The sequence below is a fragment of the Echinops telfairi genome, unplaced genomic scaffold (genome assembly GCF_000313985.2).
Source record: "Echinops telfairi isolate 266 unplaced genomic scaffold, ASM31398v2 ScPeMD7_25;HRSCAF=90, whole genome shotgun sequence".
NCBI classification, from domain to species: Eukaryota; Metazoa; Chordata; class Mammalia; order Afrosoricida; family Tenrecidae; genus Echinops; species Echinops telfairi.
Genome location: NW_022103922.1, coordinates 28304081 through 28331478, shown reverse-complemented (window position 1 = coordinate 28331478; position 27398 = coordinate 28304081).

The window sequence follows — 27398 nt, the reverse complement described above, 5'->3', positions numbered from 1 at the left end:
AGATGGGCGTGTCCTAGATTCAGGGAATCAGCTTAATTTTGGCTGTCACTGAACTGGTTTGACCTGTTTTCTGGCTCACTATTGAAACCATTATCAGCAGGGAGTGAACCCCACGTACAGGGACCTGACTAATGGAGGCAAGCCTCTAGGGTGAAGGAGCCCTTTGTACTTAAAGGTAGGGAGGGCGCCCCTCTTGTGGTGGGACCAGACAGTAGTCTGGCAACTGACTGCCTTCAGGGAGGATGTCTTTAAGCATCTGACCTCGTCCATGTGCTTGCAAACAGCCTCTAATAGTTGGCATATCTTTGGGGGACACAAAACTGGGGAAAAAGTCTCTTTATAATCCCACAATTTCTTTTTATTTTTAGACCAATTTTTCTTAAGTACAACATAGCAGTATAACTGAAAGATAATTGACTGGCTGACTGAAAATCTTAATTTCCAGTAGATGCTAAGAAAACAAACAGAAAAGTAATGAATTACATCAAATAATTCCATATAAATAGGTTTCTAAAAGAAATAGTGCTTTCAAAATTCAGTTTTAACATAAATAATTAAGGCAGATAAAATAGGGGTTTCATAGTTATACATAGAATGAACCAACTGATTTTTTTAAGTTTTATTTTAGTAGTTATAAATAAATGACTGAAAATTACCCTTTGCCACAATTAGAGTAGAAATCTTAAAAATAAACATTGGAAGCCAGTTTCCAGTTCTCAAACAGACCAGGTGCTCATGAAGCAGTAGACATTGAAAGCCCTACAAGTACTTCATTTGTTTTACATTACTCTGCATTCATTTAGTCTTCCACACTTTAATTGCTTTAGTGATTTTTTTCTCCTAGTGAATGTAAGCACTGTCACAGAATGTTAAAATGTCAATAAGCATTAATTTATTATTTTTTCTTGAGATAGCTAAACATCATTTGTTCCATAATTATCAACACCAATAAGGTTAAAATGTAATATATAATTATTTGTATTATCACTGAAGCCCATGTTTTTATCAAAGTTTAGCACTAAATGATTCTTTCTTAGCTATGTTCAGTCTGAATTAGTTATTAAATCATGATTGTAATTGCCTAGTAAGGCTATTTTGTGAAATATGAATTGCATCTTTAAAATATTTTACTACAGCAATAGGCAGTTTTTCTTCAAAGAGAACAAGAATACAGGGCCTGCCTAAACCTGGCTTTCCATTTGGAACACAACAAGATAGGAGAACTCTATTGTCGAGCTAGAATTAAGTGGTATAGTTAATATTTATTTTGGATTAAAATATTATATTGAAGTTTTTATTATATTACTTGTAAGGCATTAATAAGTTATGAACATGTTTGTTTTACATTTTTTAGCTATCTTAACTCAGAATTTTAAAATCTATTTTATGAGAACATTTATGATCAATCTGTGTGCATGAAAATATCATTTACAGTTTTTCTGTGTAGAAACTTTTTTTAAAGTAAATATGATTGGGGGTAAAAAGAGTCATGTAAGAAAATGTATTAACATCTTAGACTAGCTAATTATTCACTAGAAAGTGAAACATTCTTTCACTTTTGAGTTGTAGTGTATACCTGAAGCAATATCTCTAGTTTCTCTCATTCTCGTTTTTCAGAAAATTGCTTGATGACTCCTGAACGTGTATCAATTTGTAGTCCTGTTCATCTGCCAGTGTTCCTCTGGCTCTTCAAATCACAGGAACTTAGTCTGTAATATTGTTGCTCTTGGGATGTCCCTTGGAAAGCATCCAACGTGAGTTCTTGGGTTGACCTAATAAACTTCCAATTGCTTATTCTTATTTTTTTCTATAATACTAAGTTGAAAATTATGCTACAATTAAAACTATAATCCTAAGTGAGAAAACATTTCTCACCTTAGTGAGAAATTAAAAATTTAGGCTTTTTGGTCTTCTCCTGTCAGTGGATGTGCTGAAAACTCGTGTGAATCGGTGTGCGGTCCATGGAGCATGAGCATAGGTGTCCTTAGTAAGATATCAGACCCGCAGGCTCAGGTCCCGCCTGAGATACACTGAATGAAAAGCTATGTTTTAGAAAGATCCTCAAGTGCTTTGTATGCACCTTGAAGTTCGAGGTATATATATGTGTATTGACAGACCATAGGCACCAAGCCTTTGTCATGTTTCCTTCCACTTCATGGCTTATGGAATTTAGGAGAATCACAGTACTTTCCATCTGTTTTATGTTTCCAATCTTTGCTATCCTACCACACTTTTCTCAGTAGACAAAGCCAACTTTGAAACTTTCTCCAGGTGAATAAGGAAAAAAAATGTATATATGTAAATATATAAACTCTGAGGCTTCTTAATATTCAGTTACACTAAATAAAATTATTGTATTTTTCTTTACTTGATTGTACTTACAAAATGCTTTCAAAACATACTTGATGAAATATTATACGTTATTAATATGTGTTGCAATCTTATACACAGTCTGCCTTCTGTAGTAGGAGACAATGGATTCCACACAGCAATGTCATTTTCCAAAATTATTGAGCCTATTTTAGTCTATATTTCACCTCAAATTGTGCATGTTTCTCTGAACTAAGAACCATAACAAGCAAACTTAATGTGATTTGCATCTTCTCGAGGGAATAAACTATTCAATACTGCATGTTTAATCGAAGGTGTTAACTTTATGAAATGTCCCAAAATGAATTGAAAAAAATAGATTTATTTCCTCAGATTGTTAAAGTCGTATATTTAGTTTCTTCTCCATAGTAGTTACATAATTATTTTCACCACCCAGAGATGCCTTCTTAAATAAGAATACTTGAAAACACTGAGTTTATTCCAGTACTCTCCAGCTTTTAGTCCTAATAGTACCACATTAAGTTTTTAAATCATTTCTTCTGGCATAAACTCCATATTTCCAAGTAATACATACAAACTTCTTACGATGTTTCTTCTCACTGTTTTCCCAGTATAGTCAAATCATTTTTATTTCTTGACCATGCTTAAGAATAAAGTTAAGAAGATTGGTGATTAAGAAATGATCTCAAGTGTCTGTAGACAATAAGTAGTGGTCACAGACATGAAAGCTCTCAACAAGTATCATTTGATATTTTAAGTGTGATAATGCAACCTAGCCTCATGGTGCTGCAAATATTCTCCAGAAATTCCACGGCAATGGGCCATATTATATGTCATTTATTTTCCTTTTGCTGGAAATCAGAGAGGGGCCTCGTATAACCATCTACTGATACATTTTACTTTATTTTTCTTTTGATATTCTTTTTTTCCCCCTTAAGCTCGTATGAGTTAAAATTTGGCGCTTTTTTTGTCTAAGTACTGCAATTGGGCATACATTGGGAAATTGGAAGAAGTGACAAACTTTTGTTTTCAAATATACCACACATTTTAATGTTTGAATTGGAATATATGTTCCTCTTGCATAATGAGATAGCTTAAAGAATTTGAGATGATTTGCTTATTTCAGTCTTATGATTTCATTGCTAAAATATTAGCACTTTTTGGAATGTTTGTAATTCTCCTGGAAATTTTTATAAGATTTTCTATATCATTTTGTCAGCATATATCCAACTTATTGGGGTGTCAACTACCCACAAGTATATTCCACTTATGACTTATTGAGCACTTGATACATGATTCCAATATCTGAAACCAATTTTGCTTAAATTTGCCTATAAGAAATCTAATTTTCAACTCTTTTAAGTCCTTAATATTTTGAAACATTTGCTTGTAAACTTGTAGAGTTTGGCAGCAAGTCATTTGGAAATGAATTATGTTATTTAAATTATTACAGAATATAATTTAGTAAGGATATATATTAGGCTTTTGATGCATATGTTCAAATATAATATTTCAAGTGAGATTACTATATGCTTGCATTATTTTGGACATACATTTTGTAGCCAACATTAAAACAGCAGTTTTGTTGATTTAAACTCTTGACACCATATATGTTCCATCTATCCTCACAAAGACCCACGTATATTCCACCTATTCTACCATTCTTGGATTTTAAATGATTTATTATACAGATAGATAAATAGATAGGCAGCTGATTGGGAAATTAGGAAGGTAGGCCTATATTTACATATACACACAGAATTCATTTCTAAGGATTATCACAATTTTCAATATTTATTTTGTCATATTTACTTGACTTAGAGGCCTTGTCACCAGACTTATGACTCAGAGAAGATCTATTAGTTATCTAGCTAGCTGGTTGATTTTTTTTCTTTTCCAAATGGCATCTTAATGATCACCAAATATTGCAATTCTAACAGCCCATTACATTCACATCACGTGTTACCATCATTTAATTGGGAGCTGGAAACCGTCAAATGAGAGGATAACAAAGGAATAAGTGATAATTGGTCTGCAGTGAAAGAATGCAGAACCTTGTACAGGGAAAATCAGCCTTCATAAGCCTCAAAGGCTAGCAGCAACCAAGAGCCCCCTGCCCCTTCTCCTTATTTCGATTCATAAGTAGTTTTCTCAAAGTGTGTTTTATGTTGATCCCAACAGTGATCTTGTTCACAGTAGGAGTTTTTGGCTAGAGTAGGAGAAAAGTGTGGAGCACAACTTACAATCTTATAAGAAGACTGTGCTTTCTGGTTTGGTAGAGATTTGTGGAAGTCCTAAGACTATGTTCTCTAGACACCCCTCAGTACTAGAATTAACTTGTCTTCATGGCTCAACTTTCAACCAAATGAGATAGATTTATTAATGTGAACAGTAACGCCAAGGAAGTGCACACTCCTTACAACAACAATCCATAGGCAATCCAAAGGTTAGCCTTTGGTCTGGGTGAAATCTCAGAAGGCCAGAAGGGTTAGGAAAACAGCATGAATGGGAATTCCTGTAAATACAGGAAATGGAAAGAGTGCTATTGTGATGATTGCAACCAATTCACAAAGCATGATGTGTATGAATTGTTGCAGGAAACAATTGCTCTTAAGCTTTCACTCAAATCACAGTGGAATGTTAAAATGATGCGTATTGTGATAAATATATAAATTTTGTATATATACAAGAGCGAGTGGTTGTGATTTTGAGAAGTATATTGGCAAAGAGGGGGGAATGTTTATTCTAGCACATCTCCCTTTGGGCAAGAGACACACTATTAAATGTAGAACTGTTTTAGAGCATGCTCAAATTTGCCTTGTCAGATGTTAATATAAAAAACTTTTAATAGTAGTAAAGTACATTGTGACTCCTATAGAAATGTGTATTAAGTTAGCATAATTTATTGAACATAATATTAGGTGATATTAAAAAAATGAGAAGCTGATACCAAGGGCTCACATAGAAAGAAAATATTTTGAAAATGACGATGGCAACAAATGTGCAAATGTGCTTGACACAGTAGATGGATGAATTGTGATGAGTTGTACGAGCCCCCAATGAAATGATTAAAACAAATATATATTAGGTTACATTGGTGCCCCATCCATATCCTCTTTTCCAGTTGCTATCGAACATAGAGGATCCGTGGTGGCACAGTGAGTTAAGCATTAGGCTGCGAAATCTCTTTCAAATCTACCAGCTTCTCAACAGGAGAAAGATGAGACAGTTTGCTTCTGTGAACATGTACAGCCTCAGAAACTTTAGAGAACAATTTTACTCTTTCCTCTGGGGTCCTTGTGAGTTTGAATAAACCATGGCAGTGGTGTGTTTGGTAGAGACCACAGACTACTATCAATTCACACATTTCTCTAAGGTTTGTCCTTGTGTCTTGGGAGTCTCTGAAGGCTTTACTCTTTACTTCAGGCCATTCCAGCCAACAAGTGATATAGGTACTAACTTGGGCTATCCTTTTAGTCTGTAAGTAAAACCCAAACCCAAAGCATAGCCATTAATCAATTCTGAATCCTAATGGCCTTATATATTACAGTTTTTCATGTCTGCAAATAAGTTTTCAAGACTGTAAATCTTTATAGGAGCAGAGTCTCATATTTCCTTTGAAGTTGCTGGTGTGTTTGAACTGGAGACGTTGTGTTTAGCAGCCCAGCACATAAGCCACAGTACCATTGGGTAATCATCTGGTCTTGTTCATGTTCCGTGTTGGATGAGTTTGAGCCAGTGGTGTACTGAAGTCAACTAATTGTTAATATTTCTTCTCTATTCTGTGTTGATGCATAGAACTTAAGTGGATAAATTAAAATTGACTATGGTGGAAGTGAGGAGCCCTAGTGGCATAATGGGTTTGAGTTGGGCTGCTAACCAAAATGTCAGTGGTTCAAATCCACCAACTGCTCCTAAAAAGAAGATGTGAATTTCTCCTCCCATTAAAACCCAAAAACCAATGGTGGGGGTGGGGGGGAAGTTCTGCCTATTGATTCAACGGCAGTGAGTTCTTTTTACTTTTTCTTTCTAATTTCTTCTTAAGGGATGGAGCACTTACAACACAGTAATTGCCAGTTGTTGTTTTTCCCTTTTTCTCCAAGATAATCTTTGTTGGTCAATCGCTGAACTGAACTTCTGTCTTTGAGTAGCTTTGTGGGGGTGCCTTATTTCATGTCCTCTACTCAATAGATTTGACCCAAGCCCTGGTAGCACTGTAGACTAGCCTTTGAATGACAAACCTGCCAGCCATTCCACAGGGAAAACACGAGACTTTCTGCATCATGAACATTTATAGTCCTGGAAAGCATTTGTAACATCACTAAGAGTTGGAACTGACTAGATTGGAGTGGATTTGGTTTTTTTATTAGTCCCCTCACCCTACTGTTTGCCTTATCGTTACCACTGCAGGCTCTGCTTTGGAAAAGTAAACCGTTTGCTTTCCAGTTGATTCTACTGATCACAACCTTATAGGAGAAAGTAGAGCTGCATCATAGGCTCTCTATAACTGTAATATTTACAGACAGTGTCCAAGAGACCCTTTTCTGCTGAGGAGCTATTGCATGTGGTCCACAAGTCTGTAGGATAACAACCTGCATTTAGGGAATATGATTTCAGAGAAACCTCTGCATTGCACCATTCTTTAATATATTTACAACATTGGATTGTTTGGTGTGAAAATTATGTCAATAAGAGTTAAAATTTTGAAAATCAAGAGAAAACCCTACAAAACACCAAATACTATGCAATTCATTTTGCATACATATCTTATGAAATTTTCATAATAATTTTCTAAGGCAGATATAACTCTCTAGAAAAGTGAATTTTAGATAGCTTAGCATGTCTCCCCAAAGCTAGTGACCTTATAATATGGCATCCTTTGTCCCCAAATGGAGGAGAACATTATAAAGATCACCTAGTCCATTTCTCTGTAGTTTGACATCACTTTATGTAAAATAGAAGAATTGATTATCCTTCCTATCTTAAAAGGGTGGTGCTTTTTAATGATGAAAGTAAATCATTCTAAGCAAAGGTGACAGACGTTTAAAGATGTACTGTGAGTGAAATATTGTTCATTGCTCTGAAAAAGATGATTTTGGTTTTCTGCGGTATCCTAGTCCTTCGTCAAGCATGTCATTGAAATTTCTGCTTTTTTTCCCTGCTGACTATTAGTCTAAAGGTTTAATACTGAATAAAAGTATTATTTATCTTCTAGAAAATGATTATGGTATTATTGGACACCATCCAAAATATTTAATTTGATCAGCATTCTGTCATTTAAAATTTTTTCTTTATTTTATGTTTTTAATTTCTGTCCTTTTTAGCTTTTGATGCGAGAATAAATAAGGAAAATTCATTGCATTTATTATTTAAACTTTAATTTTCATAAGATAAAATGTATCATATGCAGTGGTAAGTTTATATAGATCTTATGCTATTTTTATGTGTGTGGGGGGGGTATAATTTCTGTCCCCAAATAAAAATATATACATTCTATTATAAATTCATTAAACAAAATGGTGCTTGCAAATTTATGAAAACAGTGAGGATAAACTTCAGTGTTGTATCATTTTTGTTTTGTTTGTTTTATTATTTAATTGTGAGTGTTTTATGACTCCTTATATGCTATTAATTGCAAAATGTATATTATCAGCATATTTTATTAGTTATACAACTAAACTTATAAAGTAGGTCTTATATTAGTTTATTATCTTTTTTCTTGTTTATTTGTTGCTTGTTGACATTCACTACTAGGAAAGTGTTTTTAATCACTTTCTTATTACAACCAGTATCTTAGTACACTACATTTTATACAGCATATTTATACAATAAAGCATTTAAATATACACTGTACCCATCACTGTATTATTAACAATCTGACATATCCAGATGATAAAAGCTTGCTTGCTTGAAGACTTGAAACATTTGTTGATGAAGATCAAGGGCTGCAGGCTTCAGTATGAATTGCAACTCAATGTAAAGAGAAGCAAAATCCTTGCAATAGATCCAGTAAGTAACATCATGGCAAATGGAGAAAACATTGAACTTGTCAAGGATTTCCTCTTACGTAGATTCCCCACCAATGTTCATGGAAGCAGCAGTCAAGAGATCAAATGACAAAGTACATTGGGTAAATCAGCTGCACCAGACCTCTTTAAAGAGCAAGAATATTACATTGCACTGGACCCAAGTCTTGGTATTTCCATTTACCTATATGCATGTGGAAGTTGGACATTGAGTAAGAAAGAAGAAGCATCAATGCATTTGAAGAATTGTAGTGGTGGTGAAGAATATGGAAAATACTGTGGACTGCCAAAAGAACAAAGAATCTCTCTCCGAAGAAGAATAGCTGGAATGTGTCTTAGAGGCGAGAATCTTAAGACTTTGTCTCAAGCACCTTGAACGCGGTATCTGGAGAGACCAGTCCCTGTAGAAAGACATCATGCTTGGTAACATGGAGAAGTGGCGAAAAGAGAAAGACTTTTGACAAGATGGATTGACATGGAGGTTGCGTTGATGGTCTACAATGTAAGAACAATTTATGAGTCTGGCATAGGCCTGGACAGTGTTCCGTTCTATTGAGAATAGGGCTACTATGAGTTTGAAATGACTCAAGGCGACACAACAGCAGTTGTGATTGAATCATACATCTTTTATACCTTAAGTCCTTCATCATAGTCCAACATATCTTCTGAGTTTTACTCAAATATTTCTAATTTTTTCCTAACACTTGCTACCTAGCCAAACCCAAGTAGTTAGGGGAAGTTTTTTCAACAAATGTATTTGAGACAGTTACAACACATCTGGCAACTTAGAACAAATTATATTTAAAATTCAATTGGCCAGAGTAGTTTTTACAGAGTGTTATAATCATCAGACTTTTCTAAGTATTCTTTTACTTCTTGTTATGAAAATATGACATCGGATCAGTAGTTACATTATAACCTAAGTGACTCTAAGACAGTGGATTCTATTGTTTTATTTCACCTGCCTTTTCGTAACAGAATTTGTGTTCCTCAATTGCATATCATAAGAATAAATAAATCTTTATTAAATGAACGCTTAATATAGGATCCCTAGTGTTGAAGTGTTTACATGTTGGGCTAGCTGATCTGCTAACTGCAAGATCAGCAGTTCAAAACTACCAGCTGCTCTGCGTAAGACAGAGTTTCCACTCCCATAAGGAGTTACAGTCTTTGAAATCTACAGGGTCAGTTCTACCCTGTACAATAGGGTCCCCATGTATAAGTGTCAATTTAATGGCAATGACTTCATTTTTAGTATGCTTTGTATAGTATTTTTGTTCATAAATTATTTAGCTAATTGCTTTGTTTTAAAATATTAATAATATAATCCATATAACATGAATTTTTACATTTTTATTTTATTAAAATTCTATAAAGTACACATTATGACCTTTATTGTTACCCCATATAATTTCTTATTATTTATATATGTTATCACTATTGATTTTTACAAGTTTTTTTTAAAGGAGATATGGCACATTATTTTTCTAACAACCAAATAAAATCTAGAATTTTGGGTGTTTTGCTAAAGGTTATACCTATTGCACTGGAGTCAAGATTGGTGGTTGATCACATAAATATATAATTGTAAATGTTATATTTTATCTATCTATCTATATATATATATTTTTTGGTGGCTCTGCAATTACGCATTAAGTTGGAAACTGAAAATTCAGTGGTTTTAACTCACCAGCTATTCTACCCAAGAAATGTATGGCAATCTGCTTCCCTAAATATTTACAGCCTTGGAGATCTGATGGAGAATTCTACTTTGTCCTGTAGGGTTGCTATGAATTAGAATTGACTTGACTATATATAAATTTCTATATTGTTTGGGACTTATACAATGTAGTATTTTATACTGGTATTATATATACAGACATATGTTTACAATAAACATTTTTATTGAAATTATATATATATATATAGATTTCTATATTATTTTAGACTTATAAAATGTAGTGTTATACCTGTATTATACACACACATATATAGTAAATATGTTCATTGGAATTCTATATATCTATATGTAATTTGTAGTACACATATTGCATTTTAAGTCCCCTCCAAATTTTAAGAGTATTAACCCAACACAAAACCTACTGCTATCTAATCAAATCAGACTCATTTTGATCCTAGAAATATATTAGAACTGTTCCCGAGTGTTTCCATGGCTATAAATCTTGCAAGAGTAGAAATTCTCCTGTTTCTCCAATGGAAAGACTGGTGGGTTTGAACTGCTGACTTTGCAGATAGTAAGCAACATTGTATGTAAGCAACAACGCAAACGGGCCTTTCTAAGATCATTCCTAGACAACAATTCTCTTTCCTTTTCCTTTTTAATTTTACTCTTTAATTAAAAATATCTTAATTGAGTACACTTTTCAAAAGCAAAATAACCAAACCTCTCGCCATCAATGAAATTCTGAGTTTTAGCAGCCCTATGGAAGGCTTGCCACTGCTGAGCAGCTGATGGTTTTGAACTGCTTACTTCGATGTTGGCAGCACAATGCCTAACCCACGCTTCCAAAAGTTAGCTGGTCTTTTAAAATATTTTGCCTGTAGACATTTAATTTCTGCCTTTGATACTGGAGCTACCAAGTTAGATGTGATGAGTACAGCAGAGGGTGCGGTCACTGTGTTAAGAACTGACTGTAAAGGCAGGGACTTAACTATGAGTTGCCAGAGAGTACAGCAACCTCTGGCATTCTGCAAAGTGAGCTTACAGGAAGGCAAATGGGGTATTGAATTAAAACTTGGTACAATTATTGAAATCCAGACCATTGATGACTCTTGCGTGGACCAACTAAAAAACAGGTTCCATTTGATTCTGTGTGTTCTACTTTTGTTATATATATTTGACAAACCCTGATTTTTAAATGATCATTCTCAGAATACTAACTTTCAAATATTTATAATGCTTGAGTACTTATTCTCATTCAAAGCTTTATTCTTATACACTATTACATGAAAGGATCAGTGATGCAAAATCTTTATTCGAAGTGTATGCTATTGATTAACAGTTATTTCAAGGCTAACTTTTGGGAGTGCTTGTTATAGTCAAATATATTGAACTTATTGTCAGATAGACACCTGAGAAATAATAAGTTATGGTAAGGATAATATTTGGCATATTCAAAATTTCACAGTGTTTTTCTAAACATTGTGTTCATGAAGGTATAAGGATGCTTTCGTCGCATATGTGAGTCTAATTACTCTCCTGAGCATTTCTAAAGTGCTCACTTTACGTTCTCACTCATTTCAAGTGTGTTTCAGATGGACCCACTTGGTTTCCAGTAGGTTCAGTGAGTATGAGGGTCATATCCACATTTCTTTTTCTAGGTAGGCGATATAGTGATTCTGTCTTTTTCTGTAGCCTCCATTTCTCATTGGTAGGAAGTATCCTCACATCTAGATTATGGAGTGGGCTTCTTTATATACCTATGGAGAGAAAAGGCTACCTTACAGGGGACAGTGGATTGACCTATTGCCTGGGAGAATGAGATCTGTAGCAACTTTTATTTACTAACTCTATCCTGTTGCTTATGCTAGTGCCTTTGATGCTCAGGCAACATTACAAACTTCCAGCTTTATTAATGTATGGCTTTCTGCATTACAGTGTGTCATATAAAAGTCGAGGAAACATGTTTTTATAATTATAGTTACATATCAGTATCTGGAATAATAAAAATTTTCTGTCCAGACTTTTGAAGTTCTCATTTCCATATTGGAAAGTATATTATCTCTTATTTTCATACTATAGCAAGGCTAGTTGTTAACCATTTTTACTAAAAGGCAAGAATTAAAAACAATTACACAAAATGTGGTTAGGTTGCATCTAAATAGTAACGTAAATTCATCGTTTCATCACCCTGACCAGTACAAGTTAGAACCCATAGGGGGAAAAGTGAAGAAAGCAAGTTTGTGATATGAAGGTACTGCTTCCTAGTTTATGCTTATTCTCCAAGTTAATGATTTGCTCCCCCCATCCGCCCTTTAATACTTTGGATGAAATTCAGACTTATACATTAAGTGTGAACATTCACATGTCCATAGACTTTTGGACATCAAAAATAGAAAATTGTACTTGACTGGAATATTATACACCTATGTGACCCTTCTCATATATAGATCATTTTTCTACCTCTTGATGTTGCAAAGATCAAATTCAATTGAGTTTGGATGAAATTTTTAGACAAATATTTACTATACATTTATATAAGTTTTATAAACAGTGCTATCTATTAAATTTACATTGCAGAATAGTATTTTTACAGTGGAGAGAGCTGGAATATATGAAAAGATTTAGGTTTATCATAAAGAGAGTTTACTATAGCGATCATTTATGGAAAAAGTATATTCAGAAGAAGCACTGAGTACTTCTGAAATATGTAATTGAGCTGGAATTATGCAGGTGGAAAGAAATTAAGTACCTTGTGCAATAGCTTTTTATTCACCACTCTTTTAAAAATCACTCGTAATCAAGAAAAGTGGGAAAAGCATATATGTAAGCCCAGGCTACAATAATGGTTGATATATCAATATGTTGATTGGGATTCAGTTTTAAAACCAAAATGGGATTGAAATAGAAAAAAACCTATATGTTTTATCAGTATGATTCTACTTATTATGAAAGTAAATTTCCTCTCAATCATGGATAGGAAATAAGGGGACTGTGCACAACACAGCTTTGCAAATAAATAGGCTCACATTTCATAAGCGGACTGTGCAGTCACACATTCTGCCTGTTCACATTTATTCATGTCATCTGCCTCATTTCCTGGGTAAACTCTAACACATAGTGTTGGTGCCCCCTTCAATGTATAAAGAGAAACCGAACATCTTATTGTTGCCAAAGTCATGTAATCAAATCTTCACTATCCATGTGTTCATTAATCCTAGGACGATTTCCCTTTGCCTCCGCACATACTGTTAAAAGCACCATTTCTTCTGTTAGCGCAGATCTGCTTAGGAAGTGTGGAATGATTTTAATACTTGCCCAAGAACTGTATAATTACCGTAACTGCTGAGCTATAAGGGAATGCATTTGTGGTCCACATGAAAGTTTCTTTTAATTATCAGCATCTTTGCTCCTTAACCCTTAGGGTACATTATGGAGAATTCATCGAATCCATGAAAATGGTGCAGATTTTGCAGGCAGATGTTATATTTCTTTAAGACACAGTGACAGATATTTTCTCATTTCACAGTTAGATGTTTTAAACCCACCGTGATTTATTTTAATCTCCAGGAATACGCTTAGTTTTACAGCCATAGAAGGGGAAAGTTTTCACATTCTAGTTGTCTAATCTTCCAATTACCAATTGCTTGATTTATCATTTTCTTACAGTCTAGGGAGCATCTCTTGTTTCTGTTATGTCAAGATCAGCTTTGCAGGTGTGCTTTCTCCCAATTAAGCAATGAAATAATGCATTTGGTTAATGAATGGTTGTATGCGATGTGGCTGTTGCAGCAATGACGGCTAATGTAGGAACAAGGATGCCTGTCTAATGATTTGGAAACAGACATATTTAGTTTGGCAGTACCTTCCCTGATCCTCTGTAATTCTAAGGAGCTATGTGGTCATGTGCTTGGTAGAAAGTCAGCGAAAAAGAGGGAGATTGTGAAGAAGATGAGTTGACCCAGTGGCTGGAGCAATGGGCTCAAAGATAACAAGAGTGAGCGTGACACAGGCCAGGCGGTGTTTCCTTCAGTTGCTGTGAGTGAGAGCTGCTCAGTGGCACCCAACAACAGCATGTGTCATTATCTGCAGACACGTCAATGATTTCCTGTCGGCTACTTTATGAATGTTGTTCATTTCAAGACAACTTTACATACTCAAGCAGGTACATATTCCCTTGATATTTGATTTTTTTTCAATGTTCAAGTTGCTAGGGGAGTTGTGGAACTATAGATGAAGCTTCTGTTCCTATAAGTATTTGCAGTTTCAGAAGACCACAGGGGCAGTTCTATGCTCTCCTATAGGGTCGCTTTGAGAAGGAATTAACAATGACTGTTTGAGTTAGTGAGCAGTGTGTAAATGAGAGGGTCAAGGATAGAGTTAAAGGTTATTTGACGTATTTTAAGAATCACGGTGAAAGTGATGCAGCATGGAGAGGATCATTACAATGATTAAATGATGTTATGAGGAGCTCTGAGCTGCTTGCTTGAAAGGGACTACTGGAGAATGAACACAGCCCAAGGAACAAAATAAGCAAAACGTAGTCATCCTTGGATAACTGTCTTTCTCTTTAAGAGTCTTATTTAGTTTGAGAATGAGCATTTTTCCTAAATATAATATAATAGCTTCATAGTCAAGCTGCATATGATTTTTAAAACTTGAATTGTTTTATGGCGGAAAATGCTATTATTTTGTGCCTTTCAGTGTCGGAGAAACATTGATAACTTTTTTATATTCTAGAAATAACAGAAAAAAGAAAACCTATTTAAGGAGATGCATTCCAAGGTGACTCCATGGCCTAGATTAGATCTGTAGTAAATTGCTTAATAAGAACTTACTTTTATTATTATTTAATCATTTCATTGGGGGCTCATACAACTCTTATCACAGTCCATACCTACATCCATTGTGTCAAGCACATTTGTACATTTGTTGCCATTATCATTCTCAAAACATTTACTTACTGCTTGAGCCCTTTGTGTCAGCTCCTCATTTTTTCCTCTCCCTCCCCGCTCCCCCTCCCCAAGAACCCTTGGTAATATATAAATTATTATTACTTTGTCATATCTTACACTGTCTGACATCTCCCTTCACCTGCTTCTCTACTGTCCATTACCCAGGAAGAAGGTTATATGTAGATCCTTGTAATCTGTTCCCCCTTTCTCCCTCACTTGCCCTCCACCCTCCCAGTATCACCATTCTCACCACTGGTCCTGAGGGGGTTCATCTGTCCTGAATTTCCTATGTTTCCAGTTCCTATCTGTACCAGTGTACATCCTCCGGTCCAGCCAGATTGGTGAGGTAGAATTGGGATCATGGTAGTGGTGGGGAGGGAGCATTTAAGAATTAGAGGAAAGTTGTATGTTTCATTGTTGCTACACTGCATCCTGATTGGCTCATCTTCTCCCCGCATCCTTTCTGTAAGGGGACGTCCTGTTGCCTACAGATGAGCTTTGGGTCCCTACTCTGCACTCCCCCTCATTCACAATGATGTGATTTTCTGTTCTTTGATGCCTGATACCTGATCTCTTCGACACCTCGTGATCACACAGGTTGGTGTGCTTCTTCCATGTGGGCTTTGTTGTTTCTCAGCTAGATGGCCACCTGTTTATCTTCAGGCCTTTAAGACCCCAGACGCTACATCTTTTGATAGCCAGCACCATCAGCTTTAATAAGAACTTTTTAAAATTGATTCCTCCATTCAGAATGGAGGGAATTTCATATTCAGAGGGAAAAAATATTTTTCACTTATTTATGTAACATAGAAGAAATCACTTATTCCATAAATCCTATTAGATATTCTCTAATCATTGTGAATTTGTAAATAAGATTTGAGCAACTTATCTGTTTCAATGATAAGCAAAATTTTTTATCTCCTAGCACAGTGTCATTTTACATAGAGATGAAATATGCATTAACTAAGAAATTATTAATCTAGATATTATTGCATATAGAATAATTGTGTTATGAAAAAATTAATCTGGTATGAACATATTCAAGAAGCTATATTTTATAGTGTAGGCTATCAGTATAAATGATTGTCTGTTTTGAAAATCTTTGGGCTGGTGTGTTCTCCCACTTTCCTGGACTTCATGTTTCCTTACCACAGTAACATTAAATCATACACTGAATAAGAGCTTGAGAGCCCGACAGTCCTACAATTCTGTCTTACATCTATCATTTGATATCAGTGCTATCTCATTGAGTCACTTAATCTTAACATTCCACATTGCTAATGAAGAATTACAACTTCCGTACATGCTCATTGTGATCACTAAAGGAAAATGTATAAAGAATGCATGAAATCACAGGGATCCATTAATAATTTCAATGATGACATTTTTGTGTCTAGTATATTAGAAGCATAAGCATGATAAGCTAGATGGCCAATCTTGACTGAAATCCATCAGCTAACACATAAGTTTTTTATAATGTTCCTTAGGCTCATAAGATGGGAATTCATGTGCTCCTCTCTGTTTTGGGGTCTAAGGGATCGCAGAGGGAAATGATTGACTATATTAGACTCTAGTACAGCAGGAGAGTACATATGTTAATAACATATGTACAATATATATGTCACAGATTTGAAGGATCACTTCCATTGTCATTATTTTATAATCCTTTTGATCATGATGGTATGAGGTGCTATGGAGACAATTTCAATTCCTAGCAATCCCACGTGACGGAGTAGGACTCCTCCACAGGTTTTTGGACCTTGTAGCTTTATAGGACCATATGGCTTAAATTTCTCTTGCAGAGCTGTTGGGTGAGTTCCTGCAGCCAACCCCTAGGGTAGCACTCGAGCACTTACCCCCTGTGCCCCAGCTTCCTTGAACTTCCTGCTATTACTTACATCATATTGAAAAGGGCTTTCAGAATGTTTATATAGAAATTGGGCTTTCATAAAGATTATTAGCATTTGAAAACCAGTCTTCAGAGGCTTATGGATCACATAAGATATAATTCTAAAAATAAAAAACTCATGGTTCAGTGGAAGGCTTACTGTCAATGCGAGAGGTTTGGGTGATTCAAACCCAATGAGCCCCATGTGCAGCTGCCATCATTCAATTAGTGAGTGGAAGCTGTGTGTTGCCATGGTGCTAAGCAGATTTTCTTGTATCTTTCAGACTAAGGTATACTATAAATAAACGCCTGATAATCTACTTCTGAAAATCAGCCTTTGGGAAACCTATGGATCTTGATAGCCAAAGTGCCTCTGCCCAAGACAGTGTGGCAGGGCTGGTGGGGATTCGTTCTGTGGAGCGCTGGGCCACCATGATTTGGGTCGACTTGACAACAGCCAACAACAGCAAAGGCAATACAAACTCATCCATAATATTACAATTAAAAGATTGATTTCAAGCTAAAATATAGCTTAATTGAAGAAGTCTGGTATGAATTGTGAACCTTTGAAGGCTTACACTCCTTTGTATCTTTTCTCTCTAAGAAGGAAATAATATATGCTGTTTACATTGAAAGTTTTCAATATAATTCACTTGGTGTATGTTTTTTCAGATGCTACATTTGAATTAATTGACCTTGTCTCACCTCTTCCTCTCTTGCCCAACTGTGTGGAACACTTTATCAGTATGTTCCAGACATCATATTAGCTGTTTTCCTAGATGTAAGCTTGTTTAAGCTTGAAAAGTACCCTATTTGCGTAAGTGAGCTCATGTAAAATTAAAATTATGGAGAGGTTACATAACTGGTCTGTGAGGTACAACTATTAAGAAGAAGACTGGATTTGAATCCAAGTTTTGTTCTATCATCTTGTATTTTCCTCTACTATAATTTAATGTTGAGAAGCCTTGACTCTGCTGCGGCTATTTGATATAAACTTTGACCATTAATTAATGGGTCTGCCTTTGAACTACAATCTACATTATTTTTGATTTAAATATTGACAAGAAATGGCAGACTTCAAGTTTATTGAAGGCCAGAATCTAGTCCTCACTAAGTACATTTAAAACTAATATATTAATACCGCACAGAAGCACAATAGTGATATTTTAATATTTATTATACTCATTGATGCTGTAATTTTATAAGCTGTTAAAATTACATTTAAAAAGACAAAGTAAATTTTAAATAGAAAAGTTCTATACCTATTAAGAAATATAAAATATAATATCAAATTACAAAGGTTAATATGGAACATACATTGCAATGTTATAATAGCTATATAGTATATGAAATTAAAGTATGTCACCAATAAGTTAAATATGAGTAAAATAGAGAAAATTGATTATGTGATACTCCACAGGAGACAGATGAGGCTGTCTTCTTTTGTAAAGATTTCAAGTAGCTGGAACTCAATGAAATAGTTCTACCCAGGCCTAGAATTGACTCAGTGGATGTGGGTTTGGTTGTTTGTTTGTTTTTTTTAATGTTATATGCTCTTGATTTGATTCCAATTCATAGCCACTCAAATGCTACTTTAAAAAAATGAGTGCTGTTGGGAAGAAGATGGGTCTTTCTGCTCCCTTAAAGATTTTTCACATTTGGAAACACATGGAGTTAATGTTACCCTCCTGATAAAGTAAATATGGGTTAATTGGGTGACAGATGATTTGGTGAATTTTGATGGGTAGAACTATGGTGGCAGTTGTAAAATGTTTAGGTCATAGCAATGTGTTATGGGGTGAAAGGAGAAGGGCCCCCACAAATCATCACAGGTCCGGTAGGCGCAATTGTACAGTGATAATAAGTGAAGATTATAGTAAAGTCATAGAGACCATGAAAGGTAGAAGATAGATTGGAATAATGGGAGTCAGACACAATTCATGGTAGCATTGCTCACCTCAGTCCTGCTTGATAGTCCTCGTGGGTGGAACCCTGCCAAGAGAGCAGGAGCAGCCTCAGGGAACGAGAATCAGAAAGAACTCCCCTGGCCCGAGAGCCAGAGTGGGCCCCGGGAAGCCAGGACCAGGGAGAGCCCTTTCTTTATTGCTCATCAATCATTATATCTCTTTAGGGGGGCATGATTACAGATAACCACATGCCACAAGAAGGGGCAGTACAATAGGTGTACACATTTAGGAAGGGGATCGATGACAGGCATAAGTGTAACAGGAAGGGGATGAGCTAGGGGTGTGCCCATAGGAATGGGAAGGTCTAAGGGTATACATGTGACAAGATGGGCAGATCCTAGATTCATGATGGCAGCCTAACCTTGGTCATCCTTGGGCGGGTTTGACCTCTCGGGTGTCTCCTACAAGGAAACAGACAACTACTACCCTTATCAGAAGGGAGTGGGCCCTACTTGTTGTGGGACAAACAGTGGTGTCTGCTTGCTCTAGATGGCTACTCCTGATGACCTCTGAGTGTATAGTCATTTTCAAGCAGCTACGTCTGGCATATATTTGGGGGAGACAACTTGAAAGAAATCCTTCTGTTTCCCATAATGTGTGTGTGTGTGTGTTATAAAGAAGGTATTTACAGCTGCCTTAACACTTTATTTCCCTCAAATATTGTTGGACATTCTAGCATGTTAGTACCCATCCTGTTTGATGTGTTATTACAGCACGATAAAAGTTATAGTATATAATTTGAGAAGATACTCTCCAAACAAGGGTGACTTTTTTAGCTTAAAGTTTTTAAGATAGCATACAAATATCTTGCTGTGATTTAAGTTTTATTGTTTCATTGTTTATATATTTAATATATCAATGCAATACTATTATACCAACAAACTACCCTTATTTAATTTCACTATGGAAAAGTAGCACTATTAAGCATAAACATGTGGTATTTCATTCATTATTTTACCAAGACCTAGTGATTTCCCTAAGTGTGATTGCAAGTGCGCGCGCGTACCCCCCCCCACACACACACCTTTCCAGCAGTTTAAGACAAAAAAATGAGCTTAAAACAGACATGTAAAAAGGTAAACACGCAGCAGCCATCTAGCTCAGAAGCAACAAAGCCCACATGGAAGTACACCAGCTTGTGTGATCACGAGGTGCCGAAGGGATCAGTTATTAGACATCAAAGAAGAAAAAATCATATCATTTTGTACTCACTTCCATGATACGATTGCTGAATACAAATGGGTGCATAAGCAAACGTGGCAAAGAAAGCTGATGGTGCCCAGTTATCAAAAGATTTAACGTCTGGGGTCTTAAAGGCTTGAAGGTAAACAAGCATCCATCTAGCTCAGAAGCAACAAAGCCCACATGGAAGAAGCACACCAGCCTGTGTGAGCGATCACGAGGTGTCGAAGGGATCAGGTATCAATCAGGCATCATCAGAACAAAAAATCGTATCATAGTGAATGAGGTGGGGAGTGTGGAGTGGAGACCCAAAGCCCATTTGTAGGCCACTGGACATCCCCTTATAGAAGGGTCTTGGGGAGGAGACGAGCCAGTCAGAGTGCGATGTAGCAAAGATGAAAAATACAACTTTCCTCTCGTTCCTAAATGCTTCCTCCACCCCCACTATCATCCCAATTCTACCTTACAAATCTGGCTAGACCAGAGGATGTACACAGGTTCAGATGGGAACTAGAAACACAAGGTACTCAAGGCAGATGATCCCTTCAGGACCAGTGGTGGGAGTGGCAATACTGGGAGGCGTGGTTGGATAGGGGGAACCAATGATAAGGATCTACATGTGACCTCCTCCCTGGGGGACAGATGGCGGAGAAGGGGGTGAAGGGAGATGTCAGACGGGCAAGATATGACAAAATAAATTGTCAAGGGTTCATGAGGGAGGGAGAGGGGGGAGAGAGGGGAAAAAATGAGGACCTGATGCCAGGGGCTCAGGTGGAGAGCAAATGTTTTAATAATGATGAGGGCAATGATTGTACAAATGTGCTTTACACAATTGATGTATGTATGGATTGTGATAAGAGTTGTATGAGACCCTAATAAGATGATTGAAAAACAAAAACAAAAAGCAGACATGTAAAAATGAGTAAGGCATAGTTTTACATTTTAATGAAACGCATACCTCATTATTGTTTTCAGCGATTTTTTTAATGAAAAAATTCTTTTACAAGTGAAAGAATTACATTTACTACACTTTTTGGTTGTACATGTCAATCCACATTGTTGTGTTGTGGGAGAGAGAATTAAGCAAACAGTCTTTATTTGCTGGCCGGCTGCAGATGTTATGAACAAATACAGGCACACCGCACTCTGCATAGCTCTGTCTCTGCCAATTCATTGTCATGGAAATGGCTCGTAAAGCACTAGGAAATCTAGCTTTAGCCAATAATCTTTTAAAATCAGGCCCTAATATATCACTTAGGTTACTTTTCCTTACACACACCATGTTGTCATATGTACAGCTTAGCCTCCTGATTTGTTTGTTGAAAAAAATTTGTGAATATGGGAATTAATTTCAGTCCCTTTGATTTTAGTTAAGAATCCCTTTTTATAAGTGTAACCTTCACCAAATGTTAACCCATGTCTCTAGCTAGTCGTCATTAATTTTTCCTGAAATATAGGTTCTAGTTTCTTCCTTGTTTCATTTCTGTCACACCTACCAGTCCTTTTGATTAATTGCACTAAAGGTGTTATAGAGGTTCTATTACTCATTCCTAAGTGTCACCACTCTCATCCCATAAGATGTGTGCTTCTCTTATCCCTAAGAAATTAAATAACCTTTCCAAAGGTGTGGCATTCTTTAGCCATAAAGAGAGTATTACAAGAAATAAATCCTGTGGGCATCATCCACTAATAAGAAAGGTGAATTCGCAGGGGAAATAGCCCTGTGTATGAACCTGAGCTTTGTCATCTTCACTCTTCTCAGTTCCCATTGTCACCACATTAGTACAAGAGCTCATTGTCTTCTGAAGGACTCCGGTGACCTTGTAGCTAGTCCTCCTTATTAACTGCTGTTATTTTCCCATCTTCAAGGTAGAGTGATACAGTGTTTTGACACAAATGTTATCAAAGGATAGCAGAGTGGTCGCAGTGCCCTGTTTAAAAGTATGACACACTTATCCTTGCATCTGAGATAAAGTGCTTTATTCACAATCTCATGAATTGTAAGCCCCTACATGATTTAGCCCTGCAAAATTCATTGGCCTCAGTTAGGATCACTTCCTCCCTCTCTCTCTCAACTATCCACCATGAACTTCTAGAAGTTTTATTTTGGCCCCCCGGGATCTCTCATGTGCTGCTGTTTCTGGCAAGAAATTGCCTACATTTCTACCATTTGTAACCCCTACTGGTATTTTTATGCCCTCCACATCTTTCAGAAACCAACTTAGAGTTTAAACCTTCAGACTTCAGACATTTTCACTGACCCCGTGATAGGACTTTTTAGTATTCTGTAGCACAGATGTTGTAGTGGTTATGTGTTGGGCTGTGATTTGCTTGGTCTACAGTTCAAAACCACCAGCTGCTGTTCAGGAGAAAGATTGAGATTTCTATTCCCATAAACAATTAAAGTCTGGAACCCCATAGGGGCTCTGTATGAGTCAGAAACATCTCCATGGCAGTGAGTGAGTTCTCCTTATTCTCTTATTACAATTGCAGGTAACCAAGAATGCCTGTGATAAGAACGTAAGGGTAGTATTAGTCTGCACCACTACCATATCACCATGCATCATCGATGCCTAATTAGTACTTCATGAGTGAATGAATGTGTGAAGGAAAGATAACCCAGTAAGCAACTAACATTTCATACCTGCACATTTCATACCCTGAATCTATTGTAGAGAAAACACAGATAGAACTAGATTTTTTTCATTCACTCATTAATACTTTCATATTATAGAATTTTATGCATAAATAAAAAACAATGACAACTCCCTATTAAACACCGCAAAACATGGACAAACCTGGAAAGCATTTTGCTTAGCAAATTCAATCTGCAAAGATGAAATATTTAATAGCATGATTCTTATAAGGAAAAATGAGGACAAAATGTGCTTCTTACACCAGTGTACATGACTTTGATGACTGCGAGGGAGACAAGGAGGCCAGGAACAAGAGGGCGAGGGAATGGGGTGGAGCGCCGAAAACAAACAAGGGACTTTACCAGGATATTGTTGTTTCTTTCCTTGAGATAGGCTCCATTTATATATATATATATATGATATTTGTTTTAAAACAAAAGAAATACACAAACAAATCCCTAATTCCTTAAAGAGTGTTTGGGTTTCTTGAAAAAAAAAAAGAAAAGTAAAATTGAAATGGGCTTGGATTCTTTAGGGGTAAACAAGCTCATCACATATATATGTGTGTGTGTGTGTGTGTGTGTGTGTGTGTGTGTGTGTACACTCACACATACAAAATACTGAGTACATGAGTACCATTAGTATATTAGTACTATTGTAATAGCTATAGACTCCAAAGACAAATAATACAAATTCATGTACTTTATTCAGATAAATTTTTCTGTAGATTTAAGCAGGTACTCATGTGCCCACCATATTCAATCTAATCCTTGAGTGTCTGCAGTCCTGATGGTGCTAGTGAAATCAATGAAGACTATGAGCGTGGCCTTGACCTGTATCTCGAACCTATACTCTTTTTAAATCGGATTACCTATCAGAGTCTTCTTGTTAAAAATACAAATTCTCCCGAGCCCTTCCCACTAACCCAGCCAGTAGTGAAGGTCCATTCTTTGCTGTTTTCCTTTTAGCAAGTACTACCTCATGATTCCTACCATGTTTTAAATTTAGATAATTTAAGGTTTGCCTGCTTAATAATTTTAAAACTAATCTTATGCATGATATAATGCGAGCATTTAATCAAGTTGTAACATTAAAATTGATATAACATTTTAATAGAATTTTATTAATATTTATTAAAATCAATTTTTCTAGTTACAGTGTTCTTTAATATAGCTTAAGTGACTTGGTCTCCCAACAGAAAATTCAAAGGTGCAGTATTGAGTTGGACTTAGGAGTTAAAATATTCAAAAACATAGACAGAATTTTGTTGTTTATACCATCAAATAGAGATCAAAACTGTTTTTAAAAATTTTCCAATTTTCATTGAAACAGCATACTTTTGTTTTTCTACAAGATTTCTGTCTTGCTTGTAGATGTTAGTATGATCAAAATGGCTTGGCTATGCCATTCCCAACATTCTCACTAAAGAATAGTCTATTTATAATTGCAAAGCTTTTTTGTATGATCTATGAAAAGTCCATATTCTAAGTCCATATTTTGGAACATCAGTGATTGATGTGATCTGAATTCTTCTTTCTTGGCAGTTTGTAGAATTAGTGCATTACGTTTTTCATTAACTCATTGAAAGTTCAGAACAATTTTTTTCTTATGTCTCTTACCCATAAGTTGTTGTTATCGGGAAAAAAATTAAAAATGAAATGGCGTTTTAAATCCATCAGTAATATTGTAATCAATTAAAATTCATCAAGTCTCAAAGCCATCATGACATCCAACAGTATTCAGATGGAGGAAACGAAAGCAATGCATTTCTTCATTCAACCTCTACTGTTTTCGGTACATAATCATCATTAAAGATAACTTTTAATGATTAAAAGTGGAAATAGTAGTTACCTTTTTTCAAAGCAGAAACTCTGGAACATCCTCACAATCATGTTAATGTTACCAAATTTCATTTTGGGAAATACTTGTCCTTGCGATGTTTATACTTGTGTATTTATCTTCACTGTTCAGATGAAAGAATGGCTCACTCCTTCCCCATGTCAAAGCAGAGTCTTGTCTTCTATCCTTTGCCTTTTTTTCCCTTTCTACCCCTACTCCCCTCCGCCCACTTCACAACATTTTCATCCTGCCTCTTTAGTCTTTACATATGTTACCACTTACTAATACCATTACACTTTGGGGAGACTCTACTGTGGTCTGAGTAGTCATGATCAGTTGGTGAATGATACAACCAGAATTTAGCATGGTTTCCTTTCTAAGGATTAAACACTTGTCATTCCCCGGACCTTAATAAACTCATTGACATTGAATGGAATTTCAACGCAAAGTGATGCTTCTTGATATTTCCCGCTACCAGTAGGTTTCTTATCTCCAACCATGAGCTTTCAGTAGCCTTACTAAGGCCAAACTCATTGCCACCAAGTTTATTCTGATACATAGCAAGCCCATGGTACAGAGTATAACTGCTTATAGCATTTCCAAGACTGAATTTTTTTATGGAAGCTTACTAACGTGGATTTCTCTTATAGAGTAGCTAGCAATCTTGAACTTTAACCCCTGAGCCATTAAGGCAATCTAAGGTCTTGAAAAGTAATTTCATTTCCCCTATGGAAATGTTGGGGATTCCTAGTCTAGTGGATTTCTAGGGCTTGGAATGTCGGTGTTTAAGAAACTTTTCTAAAAGAAAAGGAGAGAAGATCCATTCCCACCCCCTATTTGTGAAAGGCATTCAAACCACAACACCTGCTGGCATAACAAGTATTTTATGGGAATCATTAGAAAGCACTTGGTCTTCATAGATTCATTTATTTCAGAAGTTTCAAATGTATTGGGAATCTGGGCTCAAGAATCCATTTGGAGGTGATGTGTCTTGCTTTGAAAAGTGGCCCAGTGAGGACATTTTGAGAGCTGGTCCATCAAATTAAAATTTCTTTGCATGAAAAAGAAACCATTGGGCTTAGAAATTTTCATTTATATTGCATCTTTGGATATTTTGGGGTTATTTTTGTTGTGCTTTTACTGTTTTGTCTTACTAGACTTCAAATTAGTCAATTTTGAGCTTTTGGATATAGTTATAGTTAAATTTTGACTTATTGTGCAAGCACTATTGATTTTCCTTGTGAGAAAATTTATTAGCAATTTCAATAGTTTAAGAAAATAAATTATTTTATTGGGATTAACTGATTATTTATGACCATGAATATTAATTATTCTCTTTTAAGTTTTTTTTTTTTTTTTAGGTTCTTGTGTTGAAAGCATTAACAAAGAGTAGAAAAGATTCTGGATGACTGGAGTGTTTGGGGAACAGAGACATAATAGTAAAATTAATCAGTATTAAACAAAGAGAAGCATTCCGTGTGAACAATAGAGTGATATCAAGCTGTAAACATAACCAAAACTCATTTGGCATTTGCTGACATCTGGAATTTAGCATTTGTGAACACACGCTTTTGTAAGACAAAGAACTTAATTTTTTGTTGTTTTTTTTAAAGTAAGAAAATTAGGTCCATTTCACTTAAGGAATGTTGTATATATTTAGAATCTAAAAAAGAGATCTTCCTAAATTACTATGCACGTTAATGGTCTAGAGCAGCGTTGTCAAATAGAAATGTCTTATAAGTGACCCATGTACTATTAAAATTCCAATACATGTTAAAAAAGAATAAAACAAAACTGGTGAAATTAATTGTAATAATATATTTTATGTGATCCACTTCAAAATATAATTCAGCATGTAATCAATGTAACAGTTTTTAGGGAGACATTTTATTGAACATTTTCATAGTGAGGCCTTTAATTGTAATATGTATTTTACTTTTACAATACTTATCAATCCAAGGTTCATACTCTTATTTAGTTAATAGCTACATGAACATTACACCATAGCTACTATGTTTGAGGCAGAGTTCTAGAAAGAGTGTTGGCTGTTAGGTAAGCCAAGTAGGTTTTTTCCCCCCTCACTTTTTACTTTGTGATATAAAAGGTTATAGAGATTGTTTGTAAAGTTATTTCCAATAAAATACCATGAATCTATGAATTTATGTTATGTAGCTTAGGAAAGGCCTGTCTGTGTAACAACTATAGAAGAGATGTGTAGACTAAGAACTAATTAGACTATAGCATCACAATACTCTGTGTATCATTATAAAATGCATTTAATTTTTATGGAAGATAGAATCATCTATATTCATTCATGTAAAAATGAAGTATACTTTTAGCTCTAGAAGATCAAGGGATTTTATCAATGCATGCATATAATAGCAAAGTTATTTATTTGGTGTTATGTCAGTTTACTTGCATCCCTAAATAAATATTTAAGGATCAGATAGGGCACATTATTCAGAATGTATAAATCCATATATTATCTGGTGATACAGAAAGATGTTATGATTTTAAAAATATACTTATCATCTAATATACAGCAGTTCCATAATGAACTCTGTTGAACTAAGTCACTTGAAGAATTATAAAAATTAATGAATTAGATGAAACTGGTATAAAGTATCATGTATTGTACTTTGTTATTGATGTTAGATGCCATTGAATTCGCTCTTAGTGACCTTATATGCAACATAAAAAAACAACAGCAGTGAAGGGAAATTACTTGGGATGACCCATCTATGCATACTATTTGTAACTCCCAGTACAGAATTGGATTGGAACATGCAAGTTAGGTGTACTGAACTCTTAACTGAAAGATTACTCTGCTCTCCTCTTCTGCTGGGAATCAAGATGGCTGTTTTAGAAGCAGGAAGAGAAATCCCATAACCAT